Raw genomic sequence first — 27,510 nt, 5'->3', positions numbered from 1 at the left:
CGGCAGTTCCATTGGCTCTTGTACCTGATACTACCCATCCGGGTTCCAGTACCGTCAACTGGTTCTCGGCAGTGTCTTTGGCACGGGTACTCCCTCCTGCCCAGCCTGGTTCCAGCACGCCAGCTGTTTCCGGGTAGTGTCAACGTCACTTTGCCTCCACTGCGTTGTCCTGTCGTGTTGCGGTCGGGTTAGCCGACTCTATGGTGCCTGCAGTTTAGGTGACTCCTATGTGGGCTGCGGGATCTGGCAATGAAGGCTGGTTCCATAGTGACAATAGGACAAGCACCCCCTGTAGGACTGTGGGTTTTGGTAACTGCGGCCTGCTCGCGGCCTTGAACTTTTTTTTACATGGGTACCTTCTGCTACCCATCTGGGTTCCAGTACCATCAGCTGGTTCTCGGCAGTGCCTTTGGATTAGGTGCCTCCTTCTCGGTATCCAAGTTCCACCAGCGTCTGCTGGTCCTTGGTAATGCTTTCTGGCACAGGTACCTCCTGCTTAGTAACCGAGTTCCAGTACCGTCAGCTGGTCTTCGGCAGTTCCATTGGCTCTTGTACCTTCTGCTACCCATCCGGGTTCCAGTACCGTCAGCTGGTCCTCGATAATTCCATTTGCTCTTGTACCTTCTACTACCCATCCGGGTTCCAGTACCGTCAGCTGGTTCTCGGCAGTGACTTTGGCATGGGTACTCCCTCCTGCCCAGCCTGGTTCCAGCACGCCAGCTGTTTCCGCGTAGTGTAAACGTCACTTTACTTCCAATGCATTGTCCTGTCGTGTTGCGGTCGGGTTAGCCGACTCTATGATGCCTGCAGTTTAGGTGACTCCTATGTGGGCTGCGGGATCTGGCAATGAAGGCTGGTTCCATAGTGCCAATAGGACAAGCACCCCCTGTTGGACTGTGGGTTTTGGTAACTGCGGCCGGCTCGCGGCCTTGAACTTTTTTTTACATGGGTACCTTCTGCTCCTGTTCAGCCTCCATCTCCAAAATGACAACATCAGTCGCAAGCTGGAAGCACTGCAGCACTTCTTCGGCCAAGCTGCAACAGGCTGTGCTGAAGATAAAATGCTTAGGTGACAAACCGCACAACGCTGAAGAGTTGAGGACAGCTCTGAAAGAGCAGGCAGATCTGTGGCTGACACCACTGACCCTACAGCCAGGCATGGTCATGTGAGACAATGGCCGGAACCTAGTGGTTGCTGGGGCGAGTTCACACACGTACCTGGCCCATGTGCTTAACCTCGTGGTTCAGCGGTTTCTCAAAACCTACCCAGAGCTGCCGGATCTGCTTGTCAAAGTACGCCACCTGTATGCCCATTTTAGAAGGCCAGCTACAGCTTCCGCCGCCCTTGCCATGCTTCAGCAACGTTTGCAGCTTCCAGCTCACCGACTGAGCTGTGATGTCCCCACGCATTGGAACTCTACATTGCAGATGTTGGGAAGGATTTGTGAGCAGAAGAGGGCAGTGGTTGACTAGCAGCATCGGCAAGGCCATCCGTATTCAGGTCAGACTCCACACATAAGACCTCAGGAGTGGACAGGAATGTCAGACATATGTACCATCCTCCAAAACTTGGTGGAGTCCTCAAAGACGGTGAGCGGTGATGACACCATAATTAGCATCACCATCCCGCTTCTCTGTCTTCTGAAACACTCTCTGCTCGCAATTAAAAAGGATGCATTGCAGGCGGAGCACGATGAGATGGAACAAGGAACCATACAGGGTGATTCCACAAAGCCCAGCCTCATCTCATCCCAATGTGGATTGGTTGACAATGAGGAAAAGGAGGAGGAGGAAGAACAGGAGCTAGTTTCCTGTACTATAGACGGTACTACCTGCACAACTGTCATACTGTCTGTTCAGCGTGGCTGGCCTGAGGACAGGGAGGAGGATGAGGAGGAGAGCATGGTCAGTCATCCTCATGGTGAGGACACGGAAGTCTTGCCTCTTTGCAGTCTGGCACACATGGCTGAGTTTGTTACACTGCCTTTCCTGTGACCCTCACGTTGTACAATTCTTGGGAGAACGTCATTATTGGTTGGTGACACTTCTAGACCCACGCTAAAAGGAGAACTTTCAGTCTTATTCCCTTGCAGGACAGGCCTAATAAAATGGTGCAGTACGAGAAGACCCTTGTTGCGGTATTTAAAAAAATTCCCATCTGAAAATGCTGGCGGCAGAGGTCACAGTTCGTTGGACAACCAAGGAGTACAGACGAGAGACACAAATGCAACCGAGCCGAGGCAGAGGAACACTGTCAAAGTTTTGGGACAGTTTTCTCATCCCATCGCACAAGCCCTGATGTGCAGGGTACTCTCACAAGGAGTGCAAAGTTTCAGAAGATGGTAAGGGAGTACCTTGCTGACCATACCAATGTCCTCCGTGATTCCTCTGTGCCTTATAAATATTGGGTATCCAAGCTGGATACGTGGAATGAACTGGCTTTCTACACCTTGGAGGTCCTGCCCTGCCGCTAGCGTTTTGTCAGAGCGGGTTTTTAGTGCTACCGGTGGAATTATAACTGATAAGTGCATCCACCTGTCAACTGAAAATGCTGACAGGCTGACTTTTATAAAAATGAACAAGGGCTGGATTGAGCCAGACTTCTCAGCACCATCGAATGATAGCAGCTTAACAAACTCAAATACAGTGTCTTTTTTTTGGGAGGTCTAACTCTATTCCCATGCACCTCAGTCTTCACACCCAGATATGGGTATACGCTTCCTGATTTTGTCTATTTGCTCTTGTCCTTTTCCTTCTGCGCATCCTCATGATCCACCACCATATGTACCATATCAACTTATCTACGTCTCTTGCAAGAGTCATTGGATTTCCTCCAAATTTTTGGCAGCCGTTGCTTCACTGCATAGGCAAACAGTATGGGAGACACTTCCTAATAATGGGAGCATTTTTTGCAGGAGGCCCTCCAACCTCTACATCTCTTGCAAGGGGCATTGGAGTTCCTCCAAATTTTTGGCTGCCGTTGCAGTCACTGCATACGCAATAACAGTATAGGAGACCCACTCATTAATAATGGGAACAAAGCATAGCCAGCTGATGGCTATCTAACAATAGCGAGGGCCGACTACTGGCCCTTTAAGAATAGTAAGGGGCGCCTGATGGCCCTATAAAAATAGGCATTGTCACTTTCCGAGTCCCTCCTTCATAAATGAAACAGGATGTGTCACACACCACATGGCCAGATAAGGTTGTAAAATGTTAAAGTGACATTTACGAGTGAATGCATTTGTCTTGGTTGAAAGCAATGCAAAAGTGCAAAAACGCTACGTGTGAACTTTGCCCAAGGTGTGGAGGAGCATTTTTGTTTTGGTCATTTATTTTGCCTTATATACAAGTCATTACCCCGGAAAGGATGTTCCTTAACATATTTCCCAGGAAAATCCATTTTGGTTTCGTTTTTTTAATGTTTTATTGTGAGTCCGTAAAAGTGGCGTAATACCTCTGATAACGCTGTTGACAGCAGTGACCTGGGAGTCAGAAATGTTTCCAGGTGTCTTCCCCATGCTGTTCCCATGTCATTTGAGCACTGTTCCCATCGATTTGGGCACTTTTTAGGCCCTCTGCAGACTGCAGTGGGAGGCGCTGGAAAAATGCTCGAGTATCCACATTGGGCTCGTTACTCAGTCCAAGCACTCGAGCATTCCAATTTGCTTGACTTGAACTTTGAGTACCCGAGCATTTTAGTGCTTGCTCATCACTACTCAGGATCCTTGTTTCACAGTCCTTGCTTATGTATACAAACATGTAAGATAGATAGACAGTAGAGATGAGTGGATCAAATTAGCAGCAAATTGACTTCTAGTTGAATTTCCTGAAAATCGCAGGTTCCCATTAATTTGAAAAATTTGCTATTCAATTCGCAAGGTCACACAAAAATAAAAATGTCTGACGCCATTTAACACATTGACGATTGCAGCAGCCAGAGAGTGCACTCGAGACATTAGGTGCAGCTGCACAGGCTTCCACACAGTGCCTTACGGCTATTACATCACATGGTCATCAGGGGGATCATCACAGGGATTATAACAGATTGAAAGATGAGGACCAAACAGAAGCCTTTTTAGGATTTTACAGACTACGGATAGGAGGTCAGAACACATAGCTCATTATAATAGATAGGCATAGAAAAAGGCCTGAATCTCATAAAAAATTGGCATGGTAGGTCAATAATAATTCAAAGATTCAAGTGATAGGGGAAGTGTACCTGCTGGGTCAGTGTAACTGCGACTTGATCTGTAAAATACTGAAGTAAGAATACTTTAATAATAGCATTTAGTTTCATTCTTTACATACTGCAAATAATAAGGGTATGTTACTACTCTGTCCTAATTTTGCTACTAAGGCTATGTGCGCACGTTCAGGCTTTGAAGGAGAAATTTCCGCAGCGTTTCTGCATCTCCTTGGCAGGAAAAACGCTGTAAAAAAAAAACGCACGGAATTGCCGCGGTTTTTGTACATCACTGAATGCTTTTTGGAGCTAAATAAAGTTATTAGGTGGGACACTGCTTTTTGGATTACCATCAGAACTGGGGTGAGTATATTGGTTAATTTAAATGATTAAAGAATGTGTCTGTTGTATTTCAAATAAAGTGTTTACGCTGTGTATTTAACTCTTTTTAAATTACTTTAATTAGATTTGGTGATGAAAGGGTCTGATTGACACCTTGTCATCACCAAACAAAAGAGTTAGATGTCAGCTAATACTATTCACCCAATCTTCATTAGCATTTCCACTCATGTAATTTCTGGTGCAGCTGTGAGCTGCTATTTTTAGCCGCCTATGAAGGTGCCATTAGGCAAACATGGTCCCTGGCAATTATTAACAGCTCACAGCTGATTCATGAGGCACCACGCCCCCACGAATAGCAACAAGTAGTGCTTTGGAAGCAGCGTATTCTTGCTACGTCCAAAACGCAGTGTTCTAATTCCGCACTTTTGTTGTCGGTACATGTCAATCCACCGCATATAATGACTAGGCATGAGCGAACATTTTAACAATTAGTATTAGACGAATATTTCTGAATTCCATAGGAGTCAAAGAGGGGACCAAAAAAATGCATATACAACTGGAAACGGGACCAAAAGCTGCCAAAACACATCAAATTAGGTGTAGACACCAGGGAAGCACCATTAATTGACCCAGAGTACAAGTACTAGAATTATTATTACTGTGACAGCGACATTTATTCAGTTGCACTTTAGGTGTCAAAAGGGGTCACCAACTGGTACAACAGGAGAAAGAACCCTGCCTGGGAGGGTGCAGTGTCACGGACGTGGTTTGTGAAATCACTGTGCCACGGACTCCGGAGAGCCTGGAGGGGTGTGACTAAGTGAGCACTAGACTGTTCACTAGAGCCTCTGATGGTGAGGTTAGACTTGGCTCCCAATAGACACCAGGTGCCACTCCAGAACAGACCAACGGACGTGCAGCAGCTGGACCCAGTAGGACAGACTATATGGTGTAGCAGGCAGAGTCTGTATCAGGAGTGCAGCAGGCAGAGTCTGTATCAGGAGTGCAGCAGGCAGAGTCTGTATCAGGAGTGCAGCAGGCAGAGTCTGTATCAGGAGTGCAGCAGGCAGAGTCTGTATCAAGAGTGCAGCAGGCAGAGTCTGTATCAGGAGTGCAGCAGGCAGAGTCTGTATCAGGAGTGCAGCAGGCAGAGTCTGTATCAGGAGTGCAGCAGGCAGAGTCTGTATCAGGAGTGCAGCAGGCAGAGTCTGTATCAGGAGTGCAGCAGGCAGAGTCTGTATCAGGAGTGCAGCAGGCAGAGTCTGTATCAGGAGTGCAGCAGGCAGAGTCTGTATCAGGAGTGCAGCAGGCAGAGTCTGTATCAGGAGTGCAGCAAGGACTGGTATGCAACCTTACACAACTTAGACTGCAGAACAGGAAGGTTCCACTACAGCCAACCCAATAGATGGAGACCCAATCAGGATTCCACACATTTAAAAAAAGTAATGGCAGACATCAGCAAAGTGGCATCAATTTCACTACTGTAGAAATAGTGTAAATAAGACCCACACCTCTTCCAGTACAGCCAACCCAGGAGATGGAGACCTAACTAGGAGTGTTCACATTGCCCTAAATGAGGGCCTAACACCACCGAAGTGGCATCATTGTCATCAGACTACAAGTAGTTTAACGGAGACCCATACCTGTCCCACTACACTGTGTTCCAAATTATTATGCATATAATATTTTCTCCTATTTTCCCATATTACCTATATGAATTGCAGTCATTGTAATTTTCCAGTCAAATAACTATTAGAGTACAATTGAAAGGTTTTTGTACAAACTGCCTATGATAACAGTATATTTTTAAAAAAAATAAAAACCTCAAACTGCACTCAAAATGCATGTTCCAAATTATTATGCACAGCAGAGTTTTCAACCTTTTCATTTTAATAAAGAACAAAAAAATGGTCATTTTTGAAATTATAAGCATTAGCAGCTTATTACAAACTGAAATCAAATAGTTTTCAACTCAAAACTTTATTCTAGGTGATGTTACATTTGCACATAGGACCGCTTGTTCGAAAGGAGCTTCTGAACTCTCTCGTCCATTGAATTTGTCAGGTTTTGGATGGTTTCTGCATCCAATTGTTTTGCATGAGGACAGAATACCCTCCCAGAGCAGTTGCTAAGATGTGAACTGCCTCCCGCCATCATAGACACTCCTTTTGATGTTGCTCCAGAGGTTCTCAATGGGGTTGAGGTCAGGGGAGCATGGGTGCCACACCATAAGTTTGTCCCCTTTTATGCCCATAGCAGCCAGAGATGCAGATGTGTTATGTGCAGCATGAGACGGGGCATTATCATGCATGAAATGATCTCGACGGTCCAGATCGATGGAGTGGAGGATGGCTGGTTGATGGACACCCCATGCAAACACGGCTACGGTGCTAACAAGGAGGAGGTGGAGTAATGTTTTGGGCTGGAATCATGGGGAGAGAGATTGTCGGCCCTTTTAGGATCCCTGAAGGAGTAAAGATGAACTCCATAATGTATGTGGAGTTTCTCAAACAGCACTTCCTTCCATGGTTCAATAAGAAGAACCGTGCATTCCGCAGCAAGATCATTTCATGCATGATAATGCCCCGTCTCATGCTGCACATAACACATCTGCATCTCTGGCTGATATGGGCATAAAAGGGGACAAACTTATGGTGTGGCACCCATGCTCCCCTGACCTCAACCCCATTCAGAACCTCTGGAGCATCATCAAAAGGAGTGTCTATGATGGCGGGAGGCAGTTCACATCTAAGCAACAGCTCTGGGAGGGTATTCTGTCCTCATGCAAAACAATTAAAGCAGAAACCATCCAAAACCTGACAAATTCAATGGACGAGAGAGTTCAGAAGCTCCTTTCGAACAAGGGGTCCTATGTGCAAATGTAACATCACCTAGAATAAAGTTTTGAGTTGAAAACTGTTTGATTTCAGCTTGTAATAACCTGCTAATGCTTATAATTTCAAAAATGACCATTTTTTTGTTCTTTATTAAAATGAAAAGGTTGAAAACTCTGCTGTGCATAATAATTTGGAACATGCATTTTGAGTGCAGTTTGAGTTTTTTATTTTTTTTTAAATATACTGTTATCATAGGCAGTTTGTACAAAAACCTTTCAATTGTACTCTAATAGTTATTTGACTGGAAAATTACAATGACTGCAATTCATATAGGTAATTTGGGAAAATCTGAGAAAATATTATTTGCATAATAATTTGGAACACAGTGTACAGCCAACCCAGGAGATGCAGACCCAATCGGAAGTGTTTACATTTAAACACCTAAGACGACCATTTTCGTGGCCAACAGATTGGAGATGGTGGAGTTCAACCTCCTTAGCTTTGTCATGTGTAGGATGAAACAATCTTTTACATGACCCCAACGGCGGGACCGAGGGCTGGCTAAGGTGCTGAGAGAGGGCGGAGTATGGTGAACCAGAAAAAATGGTGGAGCATGAGTGAGGTGCAGATGTTACGGTGGATTGAGAAACATGCAGTGTGCTCGGTGAAACAAACACAGCAGGCGTGTCTGCTTCCGTTACAGCTGACGGGCTGTCACTGAGTCTGACTGGAGCCAGTAAAGAACCAGAGTTTCTGCGATGGGAGACCTGCGTAACAATACTTGGCACGGTAACAGAGGAGGAGGAAGAAGCAGCGGATGCGTTTGATGGGGCAGCTGATGCTTTTTGAGGTGCGCTGGTCCGCATTTCAGAGCGGTAAGATTCCCAGCGTAAAGAATGTTGTTTGAGCATGTGAACGTTCATGCATGTGACTCGCCCCCTGGGCCGTGGGGCACTCGGATCCGGGCAATAAGGGAACGATGGTGGTAGTAGTGGCTACCCGGCTCCGTGGCTCAGGGTGGTCAGGCCAGTGGTAGTCCGTTATGTGCTGATGATTATGTCCGACTACGCCACCCGTGGATTGCGGTTATTAAGAACCGCTGCTGCATGCAGACCGCTGGGGCTGATGAGGTGTGCAGCTAGGGTAGTGTGACTCCCCACGGGAAGAGTGCGGCCCCAGGGCAGTATAGTGGATGGTGGGAGTGATGGTAGTGAGTGTCCCAGTGCTGATAGTGCTGGAGGAGCAAGGAGCACACAGACAACAGGTTGCAGTCCAGGGTCTTTACTAGAACAGGTAAACTGACCCACAAACAGTCCCGGCTAGGAGGGGACCTGGATGTCTGAGAGCAACGGGGAAATTGGCCCTGGTCAGGGTGAGGGTGTAGGCCTACCGTGCTTTCTGGGCTCCTTCTGGCTATCTCCTCCTTATAGGATAACAGCCCACGGTTCCGAGCTTTCCGTGTATTCTCGCCTGTATGACCTGCGACGTGGGTTCCTTTCTGCTCCCAGCCTTGTACGGCTTTACCGGTCCCTTCGGTTGTGGCAGGGCCTCCAGGCTTCTTAGGCCAAGGAATATACAGTCCCTTGCGGACTGGTTATCTGCTGGAGGATGTAGAATCCTCCCAACCTCAGACACCAAAGTCTGGTAAAGTAAGTCTTTTATCTGCCAAGACAGGCTCTCTTCGCCTCTTGTCTCTGGCTTGTGGCTCTCCTTCTGCCACACTTCCTCTTAGGTGCAATTCAACTTTCTGTCCCTGCTCTGCTCTGGGACAAGTCTCAGTCCTGAGACAGGCCGTCAAGTTCTCTAACCCTGCCCCCAGTACCAGCTTTTATAGGGGCAGCCAGCTCCCCCTACTGGCCTGAGACAGGAGGCATTGCATGCTAATGTTCCCCTGACCAGAGAACCTCCCCCTTGCTCTCAGACACAGCTTTATTTACACTTGTGGCATCCAGGCCAGGGTGACACACATGTAGTAATCAAATTATTGCAGTTTTTCCCTTTACTGAGTTTTTTTATCGCAAAGTTTGCAGATAGCGTGAGTTGGCTCATCCTTTGTAGTGACAAAAAAGGCCCCTGCTAGGCAACCCTTGCTGCCCCTGCGAGCTGCAGACCCGTGACCACTGCTGGCCACAGCCACGGTTGTGTCTAAGGATGCAGTGCTCCTTGTGCTTGCATCACTCCGTGTCTGCGCTGGAGGCCGAAACGTAACCTCCTCGTCTTCCTCCACCTCCTCAGATGAGCTACTCGGCTGCATTACTCTGGGTTCACACCAAGTAGGATCTTCAACCTCGTCATCATTCAATGAGTTATCCCATTCCTCGCCCTCAGAGTGACCCCTCTGCTCTTGTTGCCCTGACAGCACAGCACAGTCCGCATGAGCCTCAGGTATCTGAGTCTCATTGGGATCACCTCCCTCCCCTGCGGTTAACGTCTGGTGACGAGGGTCAGGAACCTGCTCAGACCCTACTTCGTCCCGCCCCAAATACAAGGTAAAAAAATTTGGGGCATCGGTGCAGATGCTTTCCTCCCCTTGACTCTGTGACTGTTTGGAGTACACTTCTGATGCCCATGGTCTAGAATGGGTGAAGAGTTCTACAGACTCGCCCATCTGTGGTTCACTACAGTCAGTTGGGCAGTTGTGACGTGGGGGAAGCATGGGTAATTGGGGTGCCACCTCTGTGGACTGTACTGCATGTGATGTTGAGGTGGAGGAAGAAGAGGAAAGGGCACTGGAAGCAGGGCTTGCCATCAACTGGAGCACCTGCGCTTTCTGGGCCTTATCAACAAGGTGTATCGCTGTGCGGCTGCCAAAGGAGGTGAGTGCAGTAGGCCGTCCATTAACATAAGTTGTCAGTTGTCTTTGGATAGGACCTTTTTGTGTTGGTTCACTAATGCTTTCACTAACATTACCACGTACCCCACGTACACCAAGCCTATTCCCCCTTTCACCATGCCCTATCTTTTTCCCACTCATGTTGGTCAGATACAGTGGTAGGAGCATGCAATTTTCCTGTGCAATAGCTCAGCACACACCTGAATTTCAGCGACACTAAATGACAAGGTAAGATATGGCCTGCCGTATAACGTTACTAACAGACAAAACAACTTTGTTAGTTTGCATGAGGCCGATAAAACCTACGAGATATTCTCCAAACAATTTCAAACTGAGAAGTCCCCTGCTGTATTACTTTAGGAACAGAAGAAGTGTTTTTTTTAATGTGGATGAGGCCAGTATGACATTGAAATATTTTGGAGCATATATTCTAACTCAGATCTAGCCAGCTGTATCACTTTACTCAGAGCAAAAAATATTTTTATGTTACTCTCCATATGCTCTGCGTCCAGCTGACTTTGACCGCCACTGACGTAGTAGCTGGCTTATAGCACTGTATGACTTTTGGCACAGGAAAATATATTTTTTGGACTATGTATTTTTTTTACTCTAAAACCACCTGAAGTCCAACTTTTAGTGTCAGATACTAAAATAGTATCTGACACTAAAAAAAACTGTAGTGCACACAGCTTTCAATATCTCAATAGCAACAGAAAAAAAACAGATTTTGTGCTCTGCAATAATAAGCTCTGCAGACTGTGCAGAGCACAATTTCAACCCCACTAAATGAAAAGGTGCACTGCACTTGCTTTATCACATTAGCGAGTGCAAAAAAAGATTCAAGGTATACTGAGACATGAAGCTCTATACCAGCGGTGCACAGCACTATTGTATGGCATGGGCCCTCTGTTTCTGTCAGAATCTCTGTACTTGCACAAGAACACCAAAAATGTGCTGCACCAGCGGTTGCAGAGGTACACAGGCCAAAAATTAATTGCACTATCTGACTACCACACAAGCGGCCATCTATCTAGCTAATATCTCTCATTACACATGAGAACACTGAGCTGCGTCTGTCTCCAGCAGTGACATGGATATAATGGCGCTGAGGGAACATGGCCACTTTTTATATTGAGAGGACATGTGATTTATGCAGCCAATTGCAAAAGCCCTCATGTCTGGACAGTGTAGATGCTTCCTGTGCTATGATTGGCTGGCCGCGCTTTCCTCAGTTAAAGTTACTGCCCACAGGGAAAAAAAACAGTGCGCCGCTGATCTGACCTGTTCTATGCTCTCCACAGCACCCACATTCACCTGGCACATGTCACCGCTCATCATACACTTGCACTATGCTAACAAAACTTCAAAACGCCGTGGTTACCCTGTATTCGTGGTCCCGCACAATTTCGTCAAACTTTTCAGATTTTTGGAAAATTTGCTTGCCTTTGCGATCACAAATCTGAATGTGCCTAATAATCACCCCTCAGCAGTCCCAGAAATGGCGCATCCACACGATGCGCCAAATCTGGCATTTAGCCTCCGCTCTTACTACTGCCCTGTAGCGGTGGTGAGTGGGGTAATGGGGTTCATGTCAGCCTTGTATTGGTGGCTGACATGAAGCCCAGGTTAGTAATGGAGGGCGTCTATAAGAGGCCCCCATTACTAACCCTGTAGTAAAGTTTCAATAAAGCACGGCCAGAATAAAGTATTTTATTGAAATAAAATGACAGTTTTAATAATTTTTTATTGCGCTCTTAGTTCCTGAATTCCTCTTCTCCTGAGAAAAAGTAAAATAAAACACAACCATATCCCTCACCTGTCCGCCGTCATGACGTAGTCCACGATTCCGTCACAGTTGTCCCTCGATGATCCGGGTCACTTCTGCAGTAGTGACTTCAGCAATCACCGATGTCACTGCTGTAGAAGACAACAATGTACACTGACAATGAGTGTAAAATCACTCCTGTCAGTGTACATTGCTGCAGGAGTGAGGTCACTGGAGTTCATCAGCTGAAGATCAGGTGATCAGCCCCGGTGACCTCAACACCAGTACTGGTGGGAACATTGAGAATACGGCATCAGTGCTGCATGGGAACAAAGTGAGGTCACATGAGCTCTCAGCTGATTTTCAGCTGAGAGCTCACGTGACCGCAGGTCATGGAAGCGCAGTACACGCCTGGGAGCGAGCACGCTCCCAACAGTGTACCGCCGGCCACACAACATCGTCGGGGGACATCGCCGGGCAGTTGAGTAGTGTTCTTTTTATTTTTTACTTTCTGTTCTTTTTTTAACTGCGAGTGGTTCCCGGCTCGGCTGAGGAGACTACTGCTCCCCTCAGCCGCGCCGCTCTCGCTGTTATCAGCGGGAGCGGTGGTCAGATGAGAGGAGTATTAGTCCTCCTCTGCCGACCCGGGTACCACTCGTAGAGTTTCCACCGCAAATTTGCACCTATTATCTTTAATTGAACCGCAGCAAATCCACAGGTATAAATATTATACCTGCGGATTTGCTGTGATTCAATTAAAGTCAATGTGCGCAAATTTGCAGTGGAAACGTGCGCACAATGGACATGCTGCGTTTTTTTCCGCAATGGTAATCCTGAGTGAAAATTTCAGACAGATTAACAAGCATTTTTGCTGCATTCCCGCGGCGGAAAAACCTCATAAAAATGCTACGTGTGCACTTAACCCAAAGTGAAATCCTGAATTCAAGGCTTGTTTATCACAGAATGCATGCTTCTTGGTTTTCTACAAGCACAAGCCAAGTTATTATTTCTATCTCCATATTCCAGAAATATAAATGTAACTGCCTTTCCTCACACAGTATGCTAAGTAAAAAATCATATATATACATATATATATATTACAGTAAAACTGACCTGGCAATATGATTCTCCTAGTCAGTACGATTACACAGAAAACAAACGTAGTTTTTTTTTTTTTTTTTAAGTGGTGAAAAAAAAAAATTGGAAATTTTGTTAAAAAAATAAATAAAAAAATTGTTGCTTGTGTCATCATGTTCTAAGACCTGTAACGTTTACAATTTCCGTGATATGGGGCTTTGTGAGGGCTTATTTTTTGCACTCTGGCCTAATATTTTTACGAATTCTATTTTGGGGTAGATATATTTGTTTTGATCGCCTCGTTACATTTTATTGCAATGCTACGACGGATAAAAATGACGTTGTTTACTGATCGGATTAATATACTTTAAATTTGCTTTCAGGAATCCTTTGCAATTGTTTTACTAGTCCAATTGAGAGTGTAGGCACCACAACAATACTGCTGTTTATGGCTACAACTTACTAGGTGTATGTACATGATGTACAGTACATACTGTACATCTGGTGTGAATTTAAACCAAAAGAGGGAATTTTTTAAACAACTAGTACATTTTAACAAGCCACTACAATATTGCTGTTTGTTGCTTCAAATTAGATCATACCCATTACAGTCTCTGTGGCAGTGTATTTCTCAATCTTAGTCTGCAAAAAAATCAGACAGTTTTTGATCCGAGTTACGGATCAGTATTATCCATATGCCCATGACTGAAAGCCAGTGGTTCCCGGGTGGAAGTACATTTTCTTCCTGTAGCCGCATTTCCATTAAGGCGGCCGGGCACAGTTATTGAGTTCTGAGACCTAAGATGCAGCCATTGCTCGTTGATAAAAAACAGTCAGAAGCACTACAAAATCTGTATCTCAGGCCTAAATGACAACTAAGGGTTACCATTCCCCTTCTAAATAAGATGTGTCACTACATAGTCTGATATTGTCAGCAGTAATTAGGTGCAAGGTTAGACTGGGTAAGGACACACTAATGAATGGTAACAGCCATTTGTCAGTGTATTCATATATTTTTCCAGGAGGATTTATATGGAATACCAGTATTCACTTACAAAAAAGATAAGTGAGAAGAGCAGAAAGGTTTGTGAGCTTTCCCCCTATAACTGTCTGATGTACTCTCTTGTATAGTAATAATCCTCCTCTGACTATATAGACCTGGTATCTGAGCACTATATGGCCACCTTAAGGGGTATAAATGGTATATTTGTATATACTTAACCCTGACTAAAGCAGAAGTATATGTTATATGTCTACCTTTGCCCATGTAATTATACAGTTTGTCCCATCTGGTACATATAATGTAGTATTGATATGATATATTATTTGTGTTTGATACATACAGGTCCCAGGAATGTTTGGAGTTTCTATAAAACTGAATAGAGAGAACCACACATGCGCAGCCACTAGTGATGAGCGAGCACTAAAATGCTCAGTTACTCGTTGTTCGGGTCGAGCAAATTGGAATACTCGAGTGCTTGGTCCGAGTAACAATTGGAAACTCGAGCATTTTTCAGGCAGCCCACCCCCCCCCCCCCCCCCGGCGGTCCGCAGAGGGCCTAAAAATTCCCCAAATCGATGGGAACAGTGCTTAAATGACATGGGAACAGCATGAGGAAGACCCCTGGAAACATCTGACTCCCAGGTCACTACCTAAAAGTGTGCCCATCACAAGTGATCCTTGGCGCATGCGAAGATGCCTCCTGCCATGCACCTGTCATTGCAGACTTGCAGCAATCACCGTCCACGTCCTTGTCCCAGCGCAGCGTTCAGTTGTCCCTACCCCATTCCTTGGAATGCAAGCGCAAGTATGCAGCCAGACACACTCCCACAGGCCGCAATAGTAAACTGCCAGATTTCTGGGCAGCTGCTTGCACTTGAAATGTGGCCTTTTAGGCTCGTGGAGGCGGAAGCTGTCCACAACCTCATGGCGGCAGCGGCCGGGTATCCATACTCGATACCCGGCTGCCTCTATTCCTCCCGGTGTCATCTCCGCCTTTCACAAGAGCAGGTCCCACAACATTACCTGGGCCCTCCCCAATGCACTTACTGGGAAGGACCGCCTAACCACAAACACGTGGACGGGTGAATGTGGCCAGGGACGGTACATCTCACTAGAGCCAAGTCCACAGTAAAAAAGCAGCCATAAAAAGTCCGGGAACCTTCCCACACACTTTTCTTGGCGAGGGCTCCTTCTCAGCAGGGTTGGACGGACCCACCAGAGAACCGGAGAATCCTCCGGTGGGCTCTGGCTTCTCCTTCAGGTGAGTTCATAGCGCCGAAGTGAGGCCATAATGATGGATGCCACCATCTGATTAGTTTTCTGTTACTTGGAATGCAAAAGCAAGTATGCAGCCAGACACCCACCCACCGGCCACTATACTAAGCTGCCACATTTCTGGACAGCTGCTTGCACTTGAAATGTTGCCTTTTAGGCTCGTGGAGGCGGAATCTTTTCACAACCTCGTGGCGGCGGCCGGGTCTCCATACTCTGTCCCCAGCCGCCACTATTTCTCCCAGTGTCGTCCCCGCCTTCCACAAGCCCGGGTCCCAGAACATTACTGCTGGTATTTTTTTGTGGTAATCTGTTTGCCTCCTACCAGCCTGGAATATTCCAGTGAACTATGGTATGACACCATGGTATTAGCACTGCCTCCAGTACGAGTAGCGAAGCCATCCCCAATTTGCTTCTCAGGAATTTTATTTGGTAGACTGAGTGGCTGCCCAAATAAATTAGTTTCTCACAAACGAGCTGAAGATACAGAGTGGCAGTAGGTGCAAGTTTCTCCAGCTTGTTAGATATCAGAGTGAACAGCAACACAGTGGCTCAGTGGTTAGCACTGAAGGCTTGCAGCGCTGGGATCCTGGGTTCATATCCCAGCAAGGACAACATCTGCAAGGATTTTGTATGTTCTCCCCATATTTGCGTGGGTTTCTCCCTGTATTTGCATGGGTTTCCCCCTCAGTAAAAAAGCAGCCATAGAGTGTCCGGGAACCTTCCCACACACTTTTCTTAGCCAGGGCTGCTTCTCGGCAGCGTTGGACGCTCCCACCAGAGAATCCTAGGGTGGACCCTGGCTTCGCCATCAGGAGAGTGGCCTCGCCATCAGAAGACTGACTTCCTCCACTCCCTCTCATCCCCTGCTCCTTCAGAGATGTACACCGAAATAAAGGATTGTTGAACGCAGCCTGCGGTGAGTGCCACTTTTTTCATTATACTATTGCATTTATTGTTCACACTTATAGTTGACCACCACCGAGGACAGCTGCAATTACTCATCTGTTCCACAATGGAGGGAAACATTTGCATATGTAAATCAGGACTGGTGCCCATTGTGCTTCACATCCATTCTAAATTGTACAGTGCTAGTATGATTTTCATAGTGATAAATCCTCTATATCATTGTAAAGCTAGTTTAATATGTATTTTGGGAATGAAACTTCCCTTAAATGAGTGGTGTTACTATTGTTTTGCTATGGGGGATGATGCAGAGGTATGTTCTGTCATACCTGTTTTTAAAACAGGTAGATTGCTGCGGCTTTAGCTTTTTTGGCCATCACGTGAACCTTGCCTGACATTTGTAGTTGATTAAATACTTTTTCCAAAGTTGGCTACCTATGTTAATTTTTTTTTTGAAAACTATGTAGACATTATACTTGTGTCCAAAATGTATGCTAAACAAAAAATGGCACTGTAAATGAATGTGGTAGCATGAAAAAATAAACATACCACAGCATAAAATGTGGGAGCCGGTAGCAGCAACACTACCGATACTGCTGGCAGCAACCGTCCCTGCAATAGCAATACCAAACGCAGGTAGCACTAGGCTTCCTTTACCTTATGGCAAGTGTAGCAGAGAGGAAGAAGAGGGCATAATGGAATATGTCACATCTCTCTTCTCGGTCACAGCAGGATAATGTTCTCTCTGAAAATGACACCTTCAGCTTGAGTCAATGTTCTGTTCATGCCACCTACTCTGCTACCATAACAATTAATGTTGCACATAATGAAATTCCATTTCGTCAATGATGCTTGTCTCTGTTCTGCTCCTTATTTCCCTAACCCACAGCACCCCATGATCTAAGAAAGATATTTTACCATTAGAACTTTGCCCACTTGACTTTATTGGAAGAGATGAACAGTCAGCCTTTGTATTTGGATGACCTAGAGATGGTGGACACGATTTTAACAAAACTGTTGTTGGATCTGGAAGTCAAGGTGGTAGGACCCCTGGCAGTGATGGTAGAACTGAACTAGGGCAAATCTCAAGGTGGGAATTGGGCAAGGGGGCAAAGATCTATAGCCATTTTCCACACTGAGGAAACAGAACCTAGTCATAGATGATGCTGAGAATGATTGATAACATTATAGTAACCAAATCGGGGTCCCTAAAGGGGAAGAGTGGTGGATTTGGCATTAAAATGCAGAGCCGATACCTAGCCGTAAGATCTTCTGGAGGAAGATCTGTTTTTTTTTTACTTGCATAAGGGAGCAGGTGATATTGTGACTGATGTTGGTGTAGGAGACTTCAATGGGCATTGTGGAAATTGTGATCCCAGCTATATATCTCCTGGCTGAATACTGTTTTATAGCTATAATGTACTACTTAATGGAAGCGCATTCTCTTGAGTGTACAAAAACATGCTCCCAAAAATATGGCTAATTTTTTTTTGCTTCTTCATTTTGAAAACAGACAGTCTGCTCCTGCTTCCTATAAAAGGGGATCATTTGTGGAGGTCTTGATAAAAAACATTTGTTTAATTATTTTAAGAATAGAAAATCTGTTTGGAATTCCCAAAAAATTGATGCTTTCTTTACTCCTGGTTGATAATCCGTTACTTCTCCTCTTTTATAATAGCTAACCTGTGTCAGCTCCCTAAATAATGGGATAATCTTTGGATGGCTTGTGCATAAACTATTGCTTCATTTAGCAAAGACCATATCTCTTGATACTTCCCAAAGAAAGATTATTTTAGCACTTCCTTCCCCCCATGTGAAAAAGCCATGGGTTTTACCTTTTGCACCGCATGTGTATAAACCCCAGCAAGAAAGGCATCTTTCCCCAAAAATGGATCATTTTTACAATGTAACTAGCCTAAAACGTCTGTTTTGTGCAGTGTATTGTTAAATGGGCTTGTGGTTACCATCAGTTTTCCCCTAACCGGATAGGGTATGTGTGGCGCCCCTGAGGGTTCGACCGCCACAGGAATGCTGCACTTCTCCAATGGAGTGTGGTATTCCTCCTCTCAGGTAAGGCCAGTGTGATGGTAGTGATCTAGCCTTTTGCATCCAACACTACATTTCCACCAGAGGGAGCTAGTATGCACTAGGTGCTGCTCCCCTGATTACAGGGAGACTGGGGAACACAAAGTGGTAGGAACCAGTTAGTGGGTGTGGGTGGAGGAACAGTTAGTTAGTTACACTTCTAATTTGATATTTAATAGAATGCCATCTTTGATCTTGGTTCTTCTGCTGATTCGTTGGTCCTTTGGTTCTTCTGTGGTCCATCAGTCTAGCCTTTGCTAGTCTGTCGGCTGTCACTGTGCTGTCAAAATACTGTGTGTAATGTGACTTCCCTCCAGCAGCGCAGATCCTGTGTGGGCCTGCACCGGCATGGGACACAGCCCTCGTACCCTGATATTGGGACAAGAGGGAGGTTGCAGGTGTAGGAATGTCTCAACCCGGCCGAGGACCAGGATCAAGAAGGACCGGGAGCTTTAGAGTGTGGCTCCCTAGCAAATGGGTCCCGGGGAGAATGCAGACGGAGCGGAGCACGCCACCTGTCCTCGCCTACTTGATTTATTCAGAGGGATTCCGGCTGCAAGAGGGGTACCGGCCCCCGACACCCGACCTTGTATTCTACATCCAGGACGGGAAAGCCCGGTTAGGCCCTGAGGATCCCACCGGGCGTCGGATGGAGGGGAATTGCCACCCGACCCCTACACCTGAGAGGAGCTCAGAGGGAGACCCGGCCTATCCACACACGCACAGATGGGAAAGGGTGAAGTCTGTAGTGCAGGAACACTCTGGTGTAGGGTCGCTACCAAACACTGGACTTTCTCGGAGGGAGTCGGACCCCCGTCCCTGGTGGCCGCAGGACTCCGCAAGGAGCAGGGAGTCGCCTTCCCGCTAACAACTCTGAGTGAGTAAAGCCTTGGAAGTTCACCCCTATGGCCTCCGGACTGTCCATTACGCGCCATACCACGCGACACGGTGCCCGTACTCCCCGCACTACTACCCCCCTTTATCCTGTCTTGCCTGCCCTGAGGCCTTGCTCCGCCTGTGGGGAGCAGTGAGAACTTTAGCCACCATGACACCAGGCCTCAGCGGACTGTAGCGGCGCTGGTGGCCCTTCACCAGACACCACAGGTGGCGTAGTCGTTAATCAGCCACTCAACCCGGAATAGCCCACACCATCTCTTTCTAATGTGACGGCCCTGAGCACGGGTCGGGCCCGGGCCACGGCTGCATCCCATCTCTTCAACACAGGGCCCGACACAGAGTCCCCCAACACCCAGGGTAAAACACGGGCTTTCTGAGTAGAGGCGTCACATATGATTACTTGAACATTACCAAGTCTGTGTTTGCATTAACCCCTTAATAACATCTGACGTACTAATACGCGTCTGTGCCCTGGGACTTAAGAGCCAGACCCGTATTAGTACGTCATCGCGATCGCGCGCGCACACAGGCTGTGCGGGCGCGATCGCCGCCGGGTGTCAGCTGATTGTCACAGCTGACACCCGGTACTATGTGCAGGGAGCGGTCCTGCACCGCTCCCAGCACATTAACCCCCGCAATGCTGCGATCGAAGTCGATCGCGGCATTGCGGGGGAAAGGGGAGGTGATCGGCGATACTCACCTCCTCTTCCGGCTTCCAGCGCAGTCTGCAAAGGCTTCCCGGGTGTTGCCATGACGACCCGATGTCGTCATGACAACATCCGGGTCACCAGAGAGCAGGAAGATTGCTTGGACATGCGCAGTGCATCTCCAAGCAATCTTCACACTGTGCACTTCTGACAGCCTTCATGGCATAGGGATGGTGCTCCATTCCTGTGCCATGCAGGCGATCAGAAAAAAAAAAGTGAAAGTCCCAGAGTGGGACAAAGTAATAAAGTGTATAAACTGTGTGAAAGTGGAAAAAAAAAAAAAAAGTGCAAAAATATTATAAAAAAAATAAAAAAAATAATACACCAAAAATAAAAATATAATGTACCCATCAATAAATATTATTATAAAAAAAAACAATAAAAGTACACATATTTGATATCGCCGCGTCCGGAACAACCTGACCTATAAAACTGTCCCACTAGTTAACCCCTTCAGTGAACACTGTAAAAAAAAAAAAAAAAAACGAAGCAAAAAGCAATGCTTTATCACCATACTGCCAAACAAAAAGTGGAATAACACGCGATCAAAAAGACGCATATAAATAAAAATTATACCGCTGAAAACGTCATCTCGTCCCGCAAAAAACAAGCTGCCATACAGCTCCATCAGCCGAAAAATAAAAAAGTTATAGCTCTCAGAATAAAGCGATGCTAAAAAATATTTTTTTCTATAAAATAGCTTTTATTGTGTATAAGCGCCAAAACATAGAAAAATGATACAAATGTGGTACCGCTGTAAACGTACTGACCCGAAGAATAAAGCTACCTCATCAATTTTACCACACGCGGAACAGAATAAAAAAAAAAAAAAAAAACAATTCCTGAATTGTTGGTTTTTGTTTATTCTGCCTCCCAAAAATCGGAATAGAAAGCGATCAAAAAATGTCACGTGCCTGAAAATGGCACCAATAACAACGTCAAGTCATCCCGCAAAAAACGAGCCGTCACATGACTGTCTGCCAAAATCTGGAAAAATTATAGCTCTCAAAATATGGCGATGCAAAGACTAGATTTTACAAAAAATGCGTCTTTTAGTGTGTGACAGCTGTCAGTCATAAAAACCCCATATGATTCTGGCATTGCTGTAATCACACCGACCCGAAGAATAAAGTCGTCTAATCACTTATACCGCACAAGGAACGGCGTCAAAAATAAACTCTTGGGTTAGGATTGGGCTAGGGTTAGGGCTGGGTTTGGGGCTAGGGTTGTGCTGGGGCTAGGGTTATGCTGGGGCTAGGGTTATGCTGGGGCTAGGGTTATGCTGGGGCTAGGGTTATGCTGGGGCTAGGGTTGTGCTGGGGCTAGGGTTGTGCTGGGGCTAGGGTTGTGCTGGGGCTAGGGTTGTGCTAGGGCTAGGGTTGTGATAGAGCTAGGGTTGTGCTAGGGCTAGGGTTGTGCTAGGGCTAGGGTTGTGCTAGGGTTAGGGCTGGGGTTGGGATTTTTTTCAAAAGTAAGAAAAAAAGATGACGATATGGCGACTAGTGTTGAGAGCAAGTGCTCGCTACTTGAGTTTGCATCGGGTGCTCTGGTATGCATTGAGTATCGTGGGTATTTGAGTGACATGCTCGAGTCTCTGCCCCATATGCTTCGCGGCCAAAAAACTTTACGGGGATTGCCTGCCATACACGAGCGATCCCCGCATGTTTTTTTTTGGGTGTCTAATAACCGTGAAACATGCGGAGCAGGGACTCGAGCATGTCACTCGAGCACACGCTGTACATGGTGCATACCTGAGTACCCGATGCAAACTCAAGTAGCGAGCACTTGCGCTCAAGAATAATGACAACTTATTCAATATGATGACCTAATGTAAACAAATTCTGTGCCGTACCTCTGGGTTCAAAATGTTCACTACACCTTAATAAAATCCTTGAGGGGTATAGTTTCCAAAATGGGGACACTTGTGGGGGAGCTCCACTGTTTAGGCACATCACGGGCTCTCCAAACGCGACATGGTGTCCGCTAACAAATTGAATGGAAAATCGGCTAAAATTGTTAGCGGACGCCATGTTGCGTTTGGAGAGCCCCTGTGTGCCCAAACATTGGAGCTCCCCCACAAGTGACCCCATTTTGGAAACTAGACCCCCCAAGGCACCTTTATAGATGCATAGTGAGCACTTGGAACCCCCAGGTGCTTCACAAATTGATTCGTAAAAATGAAAAAGTGAAAAAAAAAACACTTTTTCATTTTTATGAATCAATTTGTGAAGCACCTGGGGTTCCAAGTGCTCACTATGCATCTAGATAGGTGCCTTGGGGGGTCTAGTTTCCAAAATGGGGTCACTTGTGGGGGAGCTCCAATGTTTGGGCACACAGGGACTCTCCAAATGCAACATGATATCCGCTAGCAAATTGTCGGCTCAATTTGTTAGCGGATATCATGTTGCATTTGGAGAGTCCCTGTGTGCCCAAACATTGGAGCTCCCCCACAAGTGACCCCATTTTGGAAACTAGACCCCCCAAGGCACCTTTATAGATGCATAGTGAGCACTTGGAACCCCCAGGTGCTTCACAAATTGATTCGTAATAATGAAAAAGTGAAAAAAAAAAACACTTTTTCATTTTTATGAATCAATTTGTGAAGCACCTGGGGTTCCAAGTGCTCACTATGAATCTAGATAGGTGCCTTGGGGGGTCTAGTTTCCAAAATGGGGTCACTTGTGGGGGAGCTCCAATGTTTGGGCACACAGGGACTCTCCAAATGCAACATGATATCCGCTAACAAATTGTCGGCTCAAATTGTTAGCGGATATCATGTTGCATTTGGAGAGTCCCTGTGTGCCCAAACATTGTTGCTCCCCCACAAGTGACCCCATTTTGGAAACTAGACCCCCCAAGGTACCTATATAGATTCATAGTGAGCACTTGGAACCCCAGGTGCTTCACAAATTGATTCATAAAAATGAAAAAGTGGTTTTTTTTTCACTTTTTCATTATTACGAATCAATTTGTGAAGCACCTGGGGGTTCCAAGTGCTCACTATGCATCTAGAAAGGTGCCTTGGGGGGTCTAGTTTCCAAAATGGTGTCACTTGTGGGGGAGCTCCAAAGTTTGGGCACAGAGGGGCTCTCCAAACGCAATGTGGTGTCCGCTAACAATTTGAGACGATTTTCCATTCAATTTGTTAGCGGATACCATGTTGTATTTAGAGAGTCCGTGTGCCCAAACATTGGAGCTCCCCCACAAGTGACCCCATTTTTGAAACTAGACCCCCCAAGGCACCTATCTAGATGCATAGTGAGCACTTGGAACCCCAGGTGCTTCACAAATTGATTCATAAAAATGAAAAAGTGTTTTTTTTTTCACTTTTTCATTTTTACGAATCAATTTGTGAAGCACCTGGGGGTTCCAAGTGCTCACTATGCATCTAGAAAGGTGCCTTGGGGGGTCTAGTTTCCAAAATGGGGTCACTTGTGGGGGAGCTCCAAAGTTTGGGCACAGAGGGGCTCTCCAAACGCAATGTGGTGTCCGCTAACAATTTGAGCCGATTTTCCATTCAATTTGTTAGCGGATACCATGTTGCATTTAGAGAGTCCCTGTGTGCCCAAACATTGGAGCTCCCCCACAAGTCACCCCATTTTGGAAACTAGACCCCCCAAGGCACCTATCTAGATGCATAGTGAGCACTTGGAACCCCTAGGTGCTTCACAAATTGATTCGTAAAAATGAAAAAGTGTTTATAATGGCTTATAATATAATCAAAATACCTTGCTCAGCCGTGGAGTGGTTATCTCTTTTAAATTCACCAAGGAATTTTGTTTCTTCCTTCCTTCTCCACTGACGATACAGCAAAATGACCTTACTTTTATACTGATTGTCTATGGGCCTTTCCAACAAATAATCCCACTTGATGACAGAGAAGATTATGGCAGAATGGTACTTTAGTAACTATTTACATTGGACTCCAGACAAAGTAAACTACAAATAAGAAAGTGTCACAAATCTGGTTTGTCCTGATCTGATTATTTCTTCATCCCAAAAAAATTATTTAACATATTGGACTAATGAAGAAATATGTTGGGACTAAGACTAATTGTTGTATTTGGAAATTACACATTTTATAAATACCCTTTCACCCTTATGTCACGCAGCAGTAGAGCACATTAACTCTTATTCGCTATAGTTGCTAAAAAAAAAAAATCAAAGTCTTAAGTGAACACTAAAGTTGATGGAAAAAGATTTTCAGAATCCTGGTGAGTTGACCACAGCGATAGTTCCTGGCCGATTGACCACAGCCCTATGAACCTCATCGAGAGCGCCAGCATTTCTACCACCTCTTTTGATTAGTAGGCCACTGTCATTGTTGATGAGAGACACAAGAATGATGTCACCTTTAGGTGTAATCATCTTCTTATAGCCATAAATCAAAGTGATTACAATCTTTAGATATCCATTCCTGACCCATGTGGTGAAGATTAAGCAATTGTTATTTTCTTCATTGCACTCCTACCTCGCATGAGCAGCTTCCTGTTGTATCTTGAAGTATTTGTTAGGGTAAGTATTTTATTGAGCGCTTCAACTCAAGATCCTTATTATGGACATTACCTGATAATCATAACACATCAAAATCTAGATAAGTATATCAAATCAAAGCACAAGGAAGCATTGTTCGAGGGTGTGTGTGTGGGGGGGGGGTTAACATATATAATAGAGATGAGCTGATCAATCTAGCAAGCATACCAGTTGTGAGGAAGAGGTGGGCGTAATAGTATATATGTCACAACACTTGCCTTCCTAGATATATTGGTGGGCACTACTGGTTAAGTGAAGGTGCCTCAGTGGTATTTAGAATAAATATTTAGGGTCATCTGTGGACCTTGATCATGGCCTATCTAAGACCGGTCAACTGCTATAAAATTCTTATGGTTACCACTGAAGGATAAGCTTCTTGATACAGACAGACCATGACCAAGGTCCACAGATGACCAAAACGTTGGCCATTTTACATATGGAGCTTTATGCTGACAGACACTTCAATCAAATTTAAATTCATTTTCTGATTGCATCTCTTGGCAGGCTGTGGTTACCTTCTTCTGCACCACTTGTCTCAGGCCCAGCAGCATTATGTAGCCTCTGTCTGCAATACCATCAGCATAAGTCAGTGTTCTGCTTAGTTCATCTTCACCGCTGCCCTAACATTTTATGTTGCACACAGCAGAATTTATATTCAGTTAATGATACCTGTTTCTCTTCTGGTCCTTAGTTCCCTAACCCACAGCACCCTAAGGAATAAGGAACATATTTCTCCAGAACAATATCTTCCAATTGATTTATTGGAAGCGATGAATAGTTAGGCTATGTAGTCGGATGACATTGGTTTGAAGAAAATGCAGGACATGATTCTATCACCAAGCTGTGTTGCTGTTTCTGCGAGCCACAGTGGTAGTAGCACTCTGAGCAAGGGAAAAATCTCTAGGTGGGAAACATGCAAGGGGGTGGACTCTATAGTTGGCAAGATCTGGGGTGCCAAAGAGGTGATATCAGAGTAAAAGGGTGTAAACCTTGGCAATGCACAGCATGGGTGCCGGAGGCATTTAGCTAAAAGATCCTCTGGGCTTTTTCTGCAGTCAACTCTAGAGCAGATGATGCAGCATGTGCTGTTGGAGGAGACTGTCATGGACAGACAAGGGAATGTCCGGTTAACGGCGCAACACACGAGATACAACTGGATGGTGTAGGGGGAGGAAGGCCCTAAGGGTAGGGAGTGAGGGATGGGATGACACCAAACTGTCTGTCCCTAATACCCCCTAACACTCTTTGTGGGTTCTTCCCACAGCCGTCGTCACGTGCCTAGTCCCTGACGGTCTCGTTAGCAAACCCTGGCTAGTGCACTGACCCACAAGGATGTTAGTCTTGTCACTACTAGTGTTGAGCGATACCTTCCGATATCAGGAAATATCGGATCGGATTGGATCGGGCCGATACCCAAAAAGTATCAGATATCGCCGATTCCGATAAAGGAAACCAATGCAAGTCAATGGGACACAAATATCGGAATGAAAATAAACCCTTTCTTTCCTTGTAGGTTAATTCTACATGAAGGAAAACAACTAACAATAATGTAGAATGTATTGGGGGAGGTGGTTGCCCAAATCGATGGGAGCAGTGCTCACAGAGAAACGTGAAAAGCCGGCAATTCAGCAGCGGCATATACCGGTACCCGACAATTTAGAACAGAAAGAATAGAGCTTCACACACAGATTAGATACATAGAAACATGTCAGTCACATATATAAGAAGTACAGTGACAGTGTTGGTTACTGTACTTGTCATTTAGTGTTAAAGGATTTATTTAAAAAAATAATAGTGTTTTCATGCACCGTCTCTTTAAAAAATCCGGCCGGCAATTCAGCATTGGTACCCGACAATTTAGAACAGAAAGAATAGAGCATCACACATAGATTAGATACATAGAAACATGTCAGTCACATATATAAGAAGTACAGTGACAGTGTTGGTTACTGTACTTGTCATTTAGTGTTAAAATAAAGGATTTATTAAAAAAAAAATTGGCGTGGGGTTCCAGGTAATTTTAGTCTCTAGCGGAGGTTAAGCAGACGGCTGGGGCAGATGTTTGAAGCCTGGGAAGGGGGTAATACCCACGGAGCTTCCCAGGCTACTAATATCAGCCCCCAGCTGAATACCTAGCCTTTACGAGCTATTAAAATGGGGGACCCAAAAAAAAAAAATGACATGGGGTCCCCCCTATTTTAATAGCTAGCAAAGGCTAGGCAGACAGCTGGGGACTGATATTAATAGCCCAGGAAGGGTGCCATGAATATTGGCCCCCTCCCAGGCTAGAAACACCAGCCGTCAGCCGCCCCAGAAATGGCGCATCCATAGGATGCGCCAATTCTGGCACTTAGCCTCGCTCTTCCCACTGCCTTGTAGCGGTGGCAGTGGGGTAATAGGGCTGGGGTTGATGTCAGCTTATAATGCCAGCTGACATCAAGCCCAGATTAGTAATGGAGAGTCGTCTATAAGACACCCCCATTACTAACCCCATAGTCAAAGTTAGAAAAAACACAAACACCCAGAATAAAGTCCTTTAATTTAAATAAACACACAATTCTTTAAACCATACTGCTGTACCTGGCTGGACACAAATATAGTGCGAAGCCCCACGTCAATATTTTTAAAATTATTTCATAAAATAATATAGGGAAGCCCTTTTTTTAAATTATTTAATGAAATAATTAAAAAAAAATTGACGTTGGGCTTCGCACTATATTTGTGTCCAGCCAGGTACAGCAGGCAGGAACGGGCTGCCCCCAACCACCAGCTGCCTATTTGTACCTGGTTGGACACAACAATATAGGGAAGCCCTTTTTTCGTAATTATTTCATGAATTTCATGAAATAATTAAAAAAAAAAATACTTGGGGCTTCGCCCTATTTTTGTGTCCAGCCAGGTGCAACTAGGCAGCTGGGGGCTGGAATCTGCAGCGCAGGGAGGCCCAAGCTTTCTGCCCCCCCCCCCCCGCTGCAAATTGCAGACCGCAGCCACCCCGGAAAATGGCACGTTCATAGAAGCGCCATCTTCTGGCGCTGTACCCAACTCATCCAGGGCCCTGGTGCGG

The sequence above is a fragment of the Phyllobates terribilis genome, unplaced genomic scaffold (assembly GCF_046119375.1).
Source record: "Phyllobates terribilis strain yellow unplaced genomic scaffold, ASM4611937v1 Scaffold_5__5_contigs__length_657084704, whole genome shotgun sequence".
NCBI lineage: Eukaryota > Metazoa > Chordata > Amphibia > Anura > Dendrobatidae > Phyllobates > Phyllobates terribilis.
This window is presented reverse-complemented; position numbering follows the sequence as displayed.